We start from the raw sequence: 15244 nt of genomic DNA on the forward strand, positions 1-15244 counted from the left end.
ATATGGAAGCAGTTTAACTCTCCATCAATAGATGACTGGATAAAGAAGCTATGGAATATATACACAAGAGAATACTACTCAGTCATAAAAAAGAATGAAATTTTGCCATTTGCAACAGCATGGATGGACCTGTAGAGCATTATCTTGAGTGAAATAAGTCAGATAGAGAAAGACAAATATTATATTATTCATATGTGGAATCTAAAATAATACAACAAGCTAGTGAAGACAACAAAAAAGAAACAGAGTCACATATATAGAGAAAAACTAGTGGTTACCTGTGGGGAAAAGGAAACAGAAGAGGGGCAATATCAGGGTAGGGGATTAAGAGGTACAAATTATCATGTGTAAAATAAGCTACAAGGACATATTGTGCAACACAAGGAATATAGCCAATATTTTATAATAACTGTACATGAACTACAACCTTTAAGAACTGTGAATCATAATAGTGTGTATCTTTAAATTATATAATATTGTACATCAACTGTATGTCAATAAAAATAAATAAAGAAGAAAAACAAGTCTTTATCATCTTATGCATAACTTCTCCTCTTCCAGGGTTGTATAAACTCAGTCACTTGCTCATGCTAGAAAACAAGAAATTGCCTTCACTAACTTAGAAGTAATACATTCAGAGACTCCTGTCCATAATATGTCCCCTTTTAATATCTTTATCAATTCCCTTGGTTAGACCATCACCATTTCTTATTAAACATTTGACAAAATACAAAAACCGATGTCCTCCCTGCTTGTGGTCTTACATTATCTAGTCCATCCTTCATATTCCAGCCAGCATGTCTTTCCTGAAATAGAAATATTAATACAATCATGTGTCTTTCTTCCTCAAATCCTTCAATGGCCTCTCACTGTTCTTAGGAAAAGCTTTAATCTTCTTATCAGTTTACAAAACCCTCTATGATTCAATGCTAGCTTACTTCCATTTTAATCTCTGATCAACTTTCAATTATTTGCTCCAACTATATAAAGAACTTCTCAGTTTTCTGAACACACCATCTGTCCCCTAACTATTGTGGATGTCTTTGTCTAGATTTTGTTGGTCATCTCTTCTCTACTTTACTTTAATAGGCTCATATCTATCCTTTGATATTAAATATCACTGTCTTCAGGAAGTTAAATGTCTCTCCTTTGTGTCAATATTCACCTTATCATAGAACTTATCACATTATTATTATTTTTTTTGACAATAACTCAATGCTTATGGGATCTTATTTCCCTGAACAGGGATTTGAACCCAGACTACAGAAGTGAAAATGCAGAGTCCTACCTAACCACTGGACTGCCAGGGAGTTCTCAGTAAATGCTTCTGTTTGTATGATCTTTACTCTTTTGTGTTTTATGACCCAGAATATGATCCATTTCATTGAATGTTCTTTCTCTGTGAGTTTGAGAAAAAAGTATATTCTGCTGTTGTTCTATGAAGTGCTCTATAAATGTCAATTAGATCCAGTTGATTGATGGTGCTGCTCAGTTCAACAACGTTCTTACTGATTTTCTGCCTACAGGACCTGAAATTATTAATAGAAGGATGCCTCACCTATAGTTAGAAGTTTCTGACTATTCTAACAGATTCATCTATTTCTTCACCTATTTTGATGCTCTATTATTAGGCATATACACATTGAGAGGGTAACAGGCAGGATGGCCAAGGGTTTTCAAAAGGAGTGTCAGGGGAGCATAATCTCCTCAGTTCTGTCTCATCACAACCAAGATTTGAAGCGACAGATGTTAAAGCCCTTGGCGCATCACAGCTCTAGGACAGTCCGTGTTATAGTTCTCAGACAGATTGGTTTTATTTAGAAAATAAAGGGAAATACATCCTCGAGGTGTGAGGGCATGCCGACCCAAAAGACGCGAAGAGAAGAGAGAAGGAGAAAGAGAGACAGAGAGAGAGAGTGCCCAAACGAGAGGGACCCCTGGCCCTTTGGCTCCTATTTTCATATGTATTTTCACCCCCTGGGCCTATCCTATGTAAATTGGGCTAGCCAGGAGTGCTGTTTGTTCTACCTGAGGTCCTCACTCCAGTCCTTGGACCTTCCTTTGTTCTATTTTCATGGGCTTTTCCCTTCCTTGTCTTTTAGCCACCGCCATTCTGGACTCCTGTTTCTTATTCTACCTACCTAACATTCCCCCCTCAAGAGATGGGGGGCCCAATTCTTTGGGAATAGGGGTGTCAAGGTCTTTCTGGCTACTCCCTGCTGAACTTGGATGGCGAGGGGTATTGGGCCTCCCCCTCTTGCTCGTCGTCTCAGGCCTCGAAGTCCGCATAGCAGTGTCCATCTAAGGGTGAGTGGTGTTTTCCATGGTCGGCTGTAGTTTTATATATCCTTGTTGAACTGGCACTGCATGTTGTAGCTTGTTGACCTGGGCAGAGACAAAATGGGTTAGAAAAGTGATACATGGAGCAATCAAAAGCAGCATCAGTATGGCATAACAAGGATTAGTAGGGGCATTAGCCAACTCCAAATTCCCATTGCCAGGATCCCTCCTTGTTCAGGGAGCAGAAGATCTATCTCCTGTCTGCTTTGGAGTACAACCCCTGCCAAGCTGTGTTGGCTCTTTAGAGCTGTCCTGAGAAATCTTATCCTCAGAAACCAGATTTTGGGGGTGTTCATTAGAATGGTGCTCATTTGTAGTCCTGAATAGGTATTTAAGATCTTCCAGGGCTCACAGGTGTATTGAGTGTCCTCTTCTGTTTTCTTCCACAGCTTGACTCATGAGTAGTGAATCCAGGAGTCATGTCCTGGTACCTTGACTGCTGTGCGGGTAGAAAGTATTACAGGGTAGGGGCCCTTCCGTGTGGGCTGGAGTTGAGCCTTTGGGGACCCATCTTTCCAGACTTTAATTAGGACTTGGGTCCCTGCAGCATATAGTGATGACTCCCTAGACTCTTTTGGGTCCTGGTTCATACCCCACAAGCGTATATCCTCTTGGAATTGACAAATGGCAATGGTATAAGACTGGAGGGTCTGAACCTCTGGATGTAGGAAGAGGTCATTGACATAAACAAAAGGTCTCCCATGTAGCATCTCATAAGGACTAAGATGAACCTGTTCCTTAGGGGCAATACAGGTGCAGAGGAGAGCTATTGTAAAGCCTCCTTCCATCCCAGGGAGGTCTCCTGGGTTATCTTTTCTATCACTGATTTTAAGAATTGGTTGGCTCTACTTTTCCTGAAGACTGAGGCCTCCAGGCACAATGGAGATGATAAGTAATGCCCAGTGCTTTAGAGACCCCTTGGGTGACCTTAGAAATAAATGATGTCCCATTGTCACTTTGTAATGACCTGGACAACCAAATCTTGGAATGATTTAATGGAGCAGTTTTTTTTTTTTTTTTTTTTTATCACCTCCTCAGCCTTCTCAGTCTGGGTGGGAAAACCTTCAATCCATCCTGTGAATGTATCTATCATGACTAATAGGTATTTGTACCCTTGAGAAACTGGCATCTGGGTGAAGTCTATCTGCCAGTCCTCTCCTGGGTAGGCCCCACATCGTTGGATGGGCTGAGTCAGCTGGGGTCTTCGAGTTCCTTGGGGGTTGTTTAATTGGCAAGTGGGACAAGAGGAGACCACTTGCTTTACAGTTGTTTGGAGGCCTGTTACTCTGAAGGACATTTCTAGTAATCTTTGGAGGGCCTTCTTCCCTAAATGAGCAATGGCATGTAAGGAGTTAATCAAATTCCATTGGAGGTTCCCAGGCAGAAAAAAGAGCCCCTCGTTTTGGAACCACCCCATATGATTTTCTTGAAAGCTCTCACTCTTAGCTTTAAGAGTCTCACTTTCAGTATATGAAGGAGTTTCTGGCAAATTAGTCTGTGGAACTAAGGTTCAGTTCAGTTCAGTTCAGTCGCTCAGTTGTGTCTGGCTCTTTGCAATCCCTTGCAGCATGCCAGGAATCCCTGTCCATCACCAACTCCTGGAGTTTACCCAAACTCATGTCCATTGAGTCGGTGATGCCATCCAACCATCTCATTCTCTATAATCTCCTTCTCTTCCTGCCTTCAATCTTTCCCAGCATCAGGGTCTTTTCAAATGACTCAGCTCTTCACATCAGGTCGCCAAAGTATTGGAGTTTCAGCTTCAACATCAGTCTTTCCAATGAACACCCAGGGCTGATCTCCTTTAGGATGGACTGGTTGGATCTCCTTGCAGTCCAAGGGACTCTCAAGCATCTTCTCCAACACCATAGTTCAAAAGCATCAATTCTTCGACACAGTTTTCTTTATAGTCCAACTCTAACATCTGTACATAACCACTGGAAAAACCATAGCCTTCACTAGATGGACCATTGTTGACAAAGTAATGTCTCTGCTTTTTAATATGCTGTCTAGGTTGGTTAAAACTTTCCTTCCAAGGAGTAAGCGTCCTTTAATTTCATGGCTGCAGTCACCATCTGCAGTGATTTTGGAGCCCCCAAAAATAAAGTCAGCCACTGTATCCACTGTTTCCCCGTCTATTTGCCATGAAGTGATGGGACCAAATGTCATGATCTTACTTTTCTGAATGTTGAGTTTTAAGCCAACTTTTTCACTCTCCTTTCACTTTCATCAAGAGGCTCTTTTGTTGTTCACTTTCTGCCATAAGAGTGGTGTCATATGCATATCCGAGGTTATCGGTATTTCTCCTGGGAATCTTGATTCCAGCTTGTGCTTCATCCAGCCCAGCATTTCTCATGATGTACTCTGCATATAAGTTAAATAAGCAGGGTGACAATATACAGCCTTGACGGACTCCTTTTCCTATTTGGAACCAGTCTGTTGTTCCACATCCAGTTCTAACTGTTGTTTCCTGACCTGCATACAGGTTTCTCAAGAGGCAGGTCAGGTGATCTGGTATTCCCATCTCTTTCAGAGTTTTCCACAGGAACTAAGGTGGCAACCCCTATTAGGCCATTTTTCTGTAATGCTTCTCTCTTAGCGGCCTGATAGGCTGCTTGGTTCCCTCATGCCACTTCCATGCTCCCTTTTTGGTGTCCTTTACAGTGGGAGACTGAAACCTCAGAAGGCAGATGGACTGCCTCAAAGAGCCTAAGGATTTGATCACCATATTTGACTGAGGACCCTCGGGTGGTCAAGTGGCCTCTTTCTTTCAAAATAGGAGCGTTTGCACGTAGCACCAGAAAGGTATACTTGGAGTCAGTGTAAATAGCTATTCTTTTTTCCTTTAGAGCCCTGACTCTAAAGCTCGAGTCAGGGCTATTGGGCTTCAGCTAATTGGGCTGAAGTACCTGGTGGCAGAGGCTTAGCCTCCATGGTCTCAAAATAGGAGACTACTGCATATCCGGCTCTTCTTTTTCCATCCAAGACAAAGCTGCTTCCATCAGTGTATCAGATTTCCTCAGGATTGGTGGGAGGATCTTCTGACAATCCCTCTCAGGGTTTTGTCCAGTGGTCCAAGGTCTCTAGGCAAGAGTGAAAGGGGAGAGAGCCCTCGGGGGTAGGCAGGAGGGTGGCTGGGTTAAGAACCTCACAGGGTGATACAGCCAGGTCTGGATTTTCCATCAGCACTACTTGATATCTGAGGATTCCTTGATCAGACATCCATAAATGGCCTCTCCCATTTAGGAGATGTTTCACTTGGTGGCTGGAAAAATAGTTAGATTGACCCCAAAGAGAGTTTTAAAGCATCTTCTATCAGGATTGCAATAGCTGCAAGATTTCGAAGGGAGGAGGCCAGCCTCAGGCAGTTGGGTTGAACCTCTTGGATAAGTAAGCTACAGGCTGGGGCTCAGATCCCAACCTTTGAGCTAACACTCCCAAGGCTATTCCCTCTCTTTCGTGGACATAAAGTTGGAATGCTTTTCCTGGGTCTGGCAACCTCAAGGCAGGTGCCTGAGTTAAGGCTTGTTTTAGTGTAGCCTCTTCCTTCTTTGGAGGAGTTTCCCATATCAGTGGGATTGAATCATCCCGTCCCTTTAAGCTTTCACGTAAGGGCTGGGCAATTAGACCATAGTTGGGTATCCAGATTCTACAATACCCAGTTAGCCCCAGGAAAACTTGTAGTTGTTTTTGAGTCTTGGGGGAGGGCAACTGGAGGATTCCTTGTACCCGATCAGAGGACAGCCTCCTGGATCCGTGTGTAATCTGAACTCCCAGGTAAGTGACTTTTGTCTCGACCAACTGTGCCTTAGCATGGGAGACTTTATATCCCCTCTCTGCCAAAAAGTTTAGAACCTGAATTGCATGTTATTGGGCATTTTTCTCATCTGGAGAGCAGATTACTAGGTCATCAAAGTATTGTAATATTTTCCCATTAGGCCCCAGGTCCAGATTTAGGAGATCCTGGCTAAGGCCTGTCCAAACAGGTGGGGGCTATCTCTGAACCCCTGAGGTAATACTGTCCAAGTTATCTGCTGGTGTTTTTCTCCTGGGACCTCCCACTCAAAGGCAAAAAGATACTGGGATTCTTTAGCCAGTTCAGTTCAGTCAGTTCAGTCACTCAGTCATGTCCGACTCTTTGCAACCCCATGAATTGCAGCACGCCAGGCCTCCTTGTCCATCACCAACTCCCAGAGTTCACTCAAACTCACGTCCATTGAGTCGATGATGCCATCCAGCCATCTCATCCTCTGTCGTCCCCTTCTCCTCCTGCCCAAAATCCCTTCCAGCATCAGAGTCTTTTCCAATGAGTCAACTCTTCACATGAGGTGGCCAAAGTACTGGAGTTTCAGCTTTAGCATCATTACTTCCAAAGAACACCCAGGACTGATCTCCTTTAGGATGGACTGGTTGGATCTCCTTGCAGACCAAGGGACTCTCAAGAGTCTTCTCCAACACCACACTTCAAAAGCATCAATTCTTTGGCGCTCAGCTTTCTTCACAGTCCAACTCTCACATCCATATATGACTACTGGAAAAACCATAGCCGTGACTAGATGAACCTTTGTTGGCAAAGTAATGTCTCTGCTTTTGAATATCCTATCTAGGTTGGTCATAACTTCCCTTCCAAGGAGTAAGCATCATTTAATTTCATGGCTGCAGTCACCATCTGCAGTGATTTTGGAGCCCCCCAAAATAAAGTCTGACACTGTTTCCACTGTTTCCCCATCTATTTGCCATGAAGTGATGGGGCCAGATGCCATGACCTTAGTTTTCTGAATTTTGAGCTTTAAGCCAACTTTTTCACTCTCCTCTTTCACTTTCATCAAGAGGCTTTTTAGTTCTTCTTCACTTTCTGCCATAAGGGTGGAGTCATCTGCATATCTGAGGTTATTGATATTTCTCCCAGCAATCTAGATTGCAGCTTGTGCTTCTTCCAGCCCAGCATTTCTTGTGATGTAGTCGCATTAAAGTGAAATAAACAGGGTGACAATATAAAGCCTTGGTGTACTCCTTTTCCTATTTGGAACCAGTCTGTTGTTCATGTCCAGTTCTAACTGTTGCTTCCTCACCTGCATATAGGTTTCTCAAGAGGCAGGTCAGGTGGTCTGGTATTCCCATCTCTTGAAGAATTCTCCACACTTTATTGTGATCCACACAGTCAAAGGCTTTGGCATAGACAATAAAACAGAAAAAGATGTTTTTTTGGAACTCTCTTGCTTTTTCTATGATCCAGCAGATGTTGGCAATTTGATCTCTGGTTTCTCTGCCTTTTCTAAAACCAGCTTGAACATCTGGAATTTCACAGCTCACATACTGCTGAAGCCTGGCGTGGAGAATTTTGAGCATTACTTTACTAGTGTGTGAGATGAGTGCAACTGTGCGGTAGTTTGAGCATTCTTTGGCATTGCCTTTCTTTGGGATTGGAATGAAAACTGATCTTTTCCAGTCCTGTGGCCACTGCTGAGTTTTCCAAATTTCCTGGCATATTGAGTGCAGCACTTTCACAGCAGCATCTTCCAGGATTTGAAATAGCTCAACTGGAATTCCATCACCTCCACTAGCTTTGTTCGTATTGATCCTTTCTAAGGCCCACTTGACTTCACATTACTGGATGTCTGGCTCTGGGTGAGTGCTCATACCATCGTGATTATCTTGGTAGTGAAGATCTTTTTTGTACAGTTCTTCTGTGTATTCTTGCCACCTCTTCTTAATATCTTCTGCTTCTGTTAGGTCCATACCATTTCTGTCCTTTCTCGAGCCCATCTTTGCATGAAATGTTCCCTTGGTATCTTTAATTTTCTTGAAGAGATCCCTAGTCTTTTCCATTCTGTTGTTTTCCTCTATTTCTTTGCATTGATCGCTGAGGAAGGCTTTCTTATCTCTTCTTGCTATTCTTTGGAACTCTGCATTCAGGTGCTTATACCTTTCGTTTTCTCCTTTGCTTTTCGCTTCTCTTCTTATCACAGCTATTTGTAAGGGCTCCCCACACAGCCATTTTGCTTTTTTGCATTTCTTTTACATGGGGATGGTCTTGATTCCTGTCTCCTTTACAATGTCATGAACCTCTGTCCACAGTTCATCAGACACTCTGTCAGATCTAGTCCCTTAAATCTATTTCTCACTTCCACTGTATAATCATAAGGGATTTCATTTAGGCCACACCTGAATGGTCTAGTTGTTTTCCCTACTTTCTTCAATTTAAATCTGAATTTGGCAAGAAGGAGTTCATGATCTGAGCCACAGTCAGCTCCTGGTCTTTAGCCAGTGGTATGCAAAAAAAAAAAAAAAATGCATCTTTGAGATCCAAGACTGTAAACCACTTGGCACTGGGTGGGATTTCTCCCAAGATTACATAGGGATTGGGTACTGTGGGCTGGAGGGGGGCTACAACTTCATTTATGATCTGGAGATCTTGAAGCATTCACCAGGTTCCATCTTTTTTTCCTTTACAGAGAGGATTGGGGTGTTACATGGCAAGCTGGTGGGGATCAATAGCCCACAAGCAAGGAATTTGTTTATTAAAGGCTGTAGTCCCTCCCAGGCCTCTCTTTTGAGGGGATATTGTTTCCAATTAGGAAGCTGAGTGGCATCTCAGAGGACAATGATGACTGGTTCAGTTTGGTGGGTTCATCCAAGAGTCTCCTGGTCCCACACCTGGGGGTTAATTTTGTCCTCACACAGTTTTTGGTCCCTCTCTATTGGAGAGGGTGTAATGGGTTCTTTGTAGTATCCAGAAGCTGTAGGGCTCTAGGGGCTGAAAAGCTTCCCATCACAAGGGTGGTCCCCAGTTTAGTGAGTATATCTCTTCCCAATAAGGGAGTAGGACGCTCAGGGACCACCAGAAACTGGTGGGAAGATATTTGTCCATTCCAGCAACAAGGAAGTGCTTGGGTGAATCTTTTAGTAGTTGTTTTTCCTGTAGCACCCAAAATGGTACAGGTTTAGGAGGAGAAGGCTCTGGAGCAGGATGTCAGGACAGAGTAGGTAGCCCCTGTGTCAACCAAGAAATTCTCGGACCTACCTGCCACATCCAGCGCCCTTGGCTCCAGCCCCGTGATGGTTATCTGTTACAGGTGGGCTGGCTGGAGTGGGCTGCTTCAGTCCTCTTGAATCATCGTGAGGGAAGGCTTGGTGCTTGACCTTGAGTCTCTTGGGTCCCAAGGGCAGAGGCCACCCAATGTCCCAGTTGATGGTGCTTGTAGCAAGACGTTTTAGGAGACTTGTCACTCTTTGGCCCAATGCCCCACCTGTCTACAGATTAGGCATTTGCCTTGTGCCTTGTCCTTCAATGGCTCGGGGTTTGCATAAGGGTTTCCCATGAGGGCGGCCAGCATCTGGGCATGTCTTGTCTCTTTCCTGTTCTCCCTCTCCTGGGCCTTGGCCTCCTTCTCCTGTTCTCTGTTATAAAAGGTATTGGTGGCTCTCTGGACCATCTCATCTAAAGAGGAAGCAGAGTCCTGCTGCTGTAACTGTAGTAACTTTTTTCTGATGTCTGATGCACGTTGGGACAGGAATTTGTCCTTCAAGATCACCTGTCCCTCATAAGAGTCTAAGTCCAGATTGGTAAACTTTTGGAGGACCTCTTTTAGACTTTCCAGAAAGGTAATGGGGTTCTTGTTGGGCTCCTGAGTTATTGTTGAGACTGTGCACTGTCCCACAAGTAATAGGCTTCCTATTACCTGGGACCCCTGGACTGGCGGATCCCTGAGCAGGTTGAGACGTGATAACCCTTTGAGGACCAGATCCCTAGGCAGGTCAAGGCAGGTTGACTTCCTGGGACCACCGGACTGGAGTTAGGCATCCGCAAGGTCTCCAGTGTAACCAGTGCTGGGTAGGAGACAGTTCATTTCAGTTCAGTCACTCAATCGTGTCCGACTCTTTGTGACCCCATGAACTGCAGCACGCCAGGCCTCCTTGTCCATCACCAACTCCTGGAGTCCACTCAAACTCATGTCCATTGAGTCAGTGATGCCATCCAACCATCTCATCCTCTGTCGTCCCCTTCTTCTCCTGCCTTCAATCTTTCCCAGCATCAGAGAATTTTTAAATGACTCAGCTCTTCACATCAGGTGGCCAAAGCATTGAAGTTTCAGCTTCAACATCAGTCCTTGCAATGAACACCCAGGACTGGTCTCCTTTAGGATGGACTGGTTGGATCTCCTTGCAGTCCAAGGGACTCTCAAGAGTCTTCTCCAACACCACACTTCAAAAGCATCAATTCTTTGGCGCTCAGCCTGCTTCACAGTCCAACTCTCACATCCATACATGACCACAGGAAAAACCATAGCCTTGACTAGATGAACCTTTGTTGGCAAAGTAATGTCTCTGCTTTTGAATATGCTATCTAGGTTGGTCATAACTTTCCTTCCAAGGAGTAAGCGTCTTTTAGTTTCATGGCTGCAGTCACCATCTGCAGTGATTTTGGAGCCCAGAAAAATACAGTCTGACACTGTTTCCACTGTTTCCCCATCTATTTCCCATGAAGTGATGGGACACGAGGCCATAATCTTCGTTTTCTGAATGTTGAGCTTTAAGCCAACTTTTTCACGCTCCTCTTTTACTTTCATCAAGAGGCTTTTTAGTTCCTCTTCACTTTCTGCCATAAGGGTGGTGTCATCTGCATATCTGAGGTTATTGATATTTCTCCCAGAAATCTTGATTCCAGCTTGTGCTTCTTCCAACCCAGCGTTTCTCATGATGTACTCTGCATAGAAGTTAAATAAGCAGGGTTACAATATACAGCCTTGACATACTCCTTTTCCTATTTGGAACCAGTCTGTTGTTCCATGTGGTAAACATTTCATTGTCATAGACCCACTTTAGGTAATAACAGAAGTAATGACAAAGGAGTGGGTTATCTGGCCCTGTTAGGGGCATTGCTGCTGCTAAGTCACTTCAGTTGTGTCCGACTCTAAGTGTTTTAATAATAGGCTGGGTATAATGTTGCCCACAATGGGGCAGGGTCCTAGTTGTAGGAGTTAGTAAGTGGCTTAAGAACAAATTGGTAAGAGACAACAGACCAGATGTTCCATAAAAGTGGAGTGGAGATTTGATCCAGGGATGTGTTTGTAACTTTGAGAGAAGGGTGGTAAGGGTTTGGGCCCAAATGGCCTGCAGGGCTAACTCCCAAAGTGGCAAACGTTAAACAAAGCCCAATTGCCTTTGAAGGGATGCCAATTGACAGACTTCTAGCAGACACTGTGTGCCTGTCGCCCGCCCTAGCGGGTTCACTGAGAGATGCTGATGTTATCGGAAACATGGAAGATGAAGGCCTGAATGTCTAGAGGGGTTGGATATTAAACAGTATTTCCCTCCCAAGGGCCAGCTATTGTCTGGTTGTCTCTCTGAAGATTGTAGAGGCAACACTGTGGGCCTGGACTGGGCTCAGGAAAAGAGCATGAAACAGGAGTGAAGGGGGCAGGGCACAACTTTTGAAAGAGTGGCATAGAGCAACGGCATAGCATAAACTGATTAAAATCAGTTGGGTCCAAGATGACAAGTCAAATTCAAGCAAACCTTAACCCCCAATCTGTAAGCTAAATGACACACCCAGAGGTGGCAGGACAGCTCCAAGGCACTCCTCAGACAGAGCAGTGGGTGGTTCCCCAGTGGTTGGGATGATCTTCCCACTCATTAGCATATGAATTCACCCAGCTAGCAAAACCTAGCCAGACCACATTCCAGGGCCCAAGCTCTTGCCCTCGGCAATGGCCCACACCCTGCAGAGTGTGCTTCTCTCTGAATCCTAACAAATCCACCTCTTGCCTATCACTTTGTCTTTCAGTGAATTTTTGCAATGAGACATCAGAGCCTGAGCTTCATTAGGTCCTGAAGCCAGGCATCCTGGGTTTTGGCTGGGTTCAAGTCTTGGGAGAGAGAACTGAAGGACAGGAGGAAAAAGCAGTGGGAAAAACGTACCAAGGAATCCCCTTCATGGCCTGCTGGAAAATCTGCTAAATACCTGATGTGTGCTCACAGTTTTCATTGGCCTGATCCTTGGCACAAGAAGATTAAGGACAAAAGAACCCCCACCGGCTTGGGCAACAGCTACTGGGGCTCTCAGCAGAGAGTGCCTTTGGGACATACTGAGGAGTAGCCTCTCCAGAGTCCCTCAGCTGCATCCATTGCTGCTCGCCTGTTCGCAGGGGGTTCCAAGAAACAAGAAATGAGAGATTGTAAAGGAATTAAGATTTTGTTAGGCCTATGTCCCTCCAGCCATAGAAGCGAGGACCTCCTACCTTAACCGGAGGTCTTTTGGAATCTGAGACTGAGCCGCGTGAGCTTTCTGCTGAGTTCATTTTTCGCTGTCCTGGTTTCCAGCTCGATGGGCTTCCTGTCACTTCTGCTGCTGCTGCTGCTGCAAAGTCGCTTCAGTCGTGTCCTACTCTACTCCTGCGTTGGGTTTTATTCTCATTCCGCGGGAGTTTTCGTGAGTTGGGCTCCTGCTGTGCTGGGCCTCCTCCATGCGGGGCCTCGCTGAGGTTGTTTCAGCCAGGTTAAACCCCGAGTCAGGGCACCATAGCTATCAGGGGAGTGTAATCTCGGTTCTGTCTCATCTCAACAAAGATCTAAAGTGACGGACATTAGAGCCCTCAGCGCATCACAGCTCTTGGACAGTCCATGTTATAGTTCTTGGACAGATCAGTTTTACTTAGAAAATAAAGGAAAATACATCCTTGAGGTGTGAGGGCATGCCCACCTAAAAGACGCTAAGAGGAGAGAGAAAATGAGCGTGTGAGAGGGAGAAAGAGAGACCCCTGGCCCTTTGGCTCTTCTTTTTATATATTCCACCCCACCTCCTGGGCCTGCCCTGTGTAAATTGGGCCAGGGGTGCTGTTTGTGCTACCTGAGGTCCTCACTCCGGTCCTCGGACCTTCCTTTGTTCTATTTTCATGGGCTTTGCCCTTCCTTGTCTTTTAGCCCCCACCATTCTGGACTCCTCTTTCCTATTCTAACTACCTAACAGGAGTTAGAATAGTTCAATATCACAGTAGTCAAAGTCTATGCCCCAACCAGTAACGCTGAAGAAGCTGAAGTTGAACAGTTCTATGAAGACCTACAAGACCTTTTAGAACTAACACTGAAAAAAGATGTCCTTTTCATTATAGGGGACTGGAATGCAAAAGTAGGAAGTCAAAAAACACCTGGAGCGACAGGCAAATTTGGCCTTGGAATACAGAATGAAGCAGGGCAAAGGCTAATAGAGTTTTGCCAAGAAAATGCACTGGTCATAACAAACACCCTCTTCCAACAACACAAGAGAAGACTCTATACATGGACATCACCAGATGGTCAACACCAAAATCAGATTGATTATATTCTTTGCAGCCAAAGATGGAGAAGCTCTATACAGTCAGCAAAAACAAGACCAGGAGCTGACTGTGGCTCAGACCATGAACTCCTTATTGCCAAATTCAGACTGAAATTGAAGAAAGTAGGGAAAACCACTAGACCATTCAGGTATGACCTAAATCAAATCCCTTACGATTATACAGTGGAAGTGAGAAATAGATTTCAGGGCCTAGATCTGATAGATAGAGTGCCTGATGAACTATGGAATGAGAGTCGTGACATTGTATAGGAGTCAGGGATCAAGACCATCCCCATGGAAAAGAAATGCAAAAAAGCAAAATGGCTGTCTGGGGAGGCCTTACAAATAGCTGTGAAAGGAAGAGAAGTGAAAAGCAAAGGGGAAAAGGAAAGATATAAACATCTGAATGCAGAGTTCCAAAGAATAGCAAGAAGAGATAAGAAAACCTTCTTCAGTGATCAATGCAAAGAAATAGAGGAAAACAACAGAATGGGAAAGACTAGGGATCTCTTCAAGAAAATCAGAGATACCAAAGGAACATTTCATGCAAAGATGGGCTTGACAAAAGACAGAAATGGTATGGACCTAACAGAAGCAGAAGATATTAAGAAGAGATGGCAAGATACACAGAAGAACTGTACAAAAAAGATCTTCATGACCCAGATAATCACGATGGTGTGATCACTGACCTAGAGCCAGACATCCTGGAATGTGAAGTCAAGTGGGCCTTAGAAAGCATCACTATGAACAAATCTAGTGGAGGCTGATGGAATTCCAGTTGAGCCCTTTCAAATCCTGAAAGATGATGCTGTGAAAATGCTGCACTCAATATGCCAGGAAATTGGAAAACTCAGCAGTGGCCAAGGGACTGGAAAAGGTCAGTTTTCATTCCAATCCCAAAGAAAGGCAATGCCAAAGAATGCTCAAACTACCACACAATTGCACTCATCTCACACGCTAGTAAAGTAATGCTCAAAATCCTCCAAGCCAGGCTTCAGCAATATATGAACTGTGAACTTCCTGATGTTCAAGCTGGTTTTAGAAAAGGCAGAGGAACCAGAGATGAAATTGCCAACATCCGCTGGATCATGGAAAAAGCAAGAGAGTTCCAGAAAAACATCTATTTCTGCTTTATTGACTATGCCAAAGCCTTTGACTGTGTGGATCACAATCAACTGTGGAAAATTCTTCGAGAGATGGGAATACCAGACCACCTGACCTGCCTCTTGAGAAATTTGTATGCAGGTGAGGAAGCAACAGTTAGAACTGGACATGGAACAACAGACTGGTTCCAAATAGGAAAAGGAGTTCATCAAGGCTGTATATTGTCACCCTGTTTATTTAACTTCTATGCAGAGTACATCATGAGAAACGCTGGACTGGAAGAAACACAAGCTGGAATCAAGATTGCCGGGAGAAATATCAGTAACCTCAGATATGCAGATGACACCACCCTTATGGCAGAAAGTGAAGAGGAACTCAAAAGCCTCTTGATGAAAGTGAAAGAGGAACGTGAAAAAGTTGGCTTAAAGCTCAACATTCAGAAAACGAAGATTATGGCCTCGTGTCCCATCACTTCATGGGAAATAG

Source organism: Bos grunniens, chromosome 7 (genome assembly GCF_055505025.1).
Source record: "Bos grunniens cultivar Pamir isolate PY7600 chromosome 7, Bosgru_T2T1.0, whole genome shotgun sequence".
Lineage (NCBI taxonomy): Eukaryota > Metazoa > Chordata > Mammalia > Artiodactyla > Bovidae > Bos > Bos grunniens.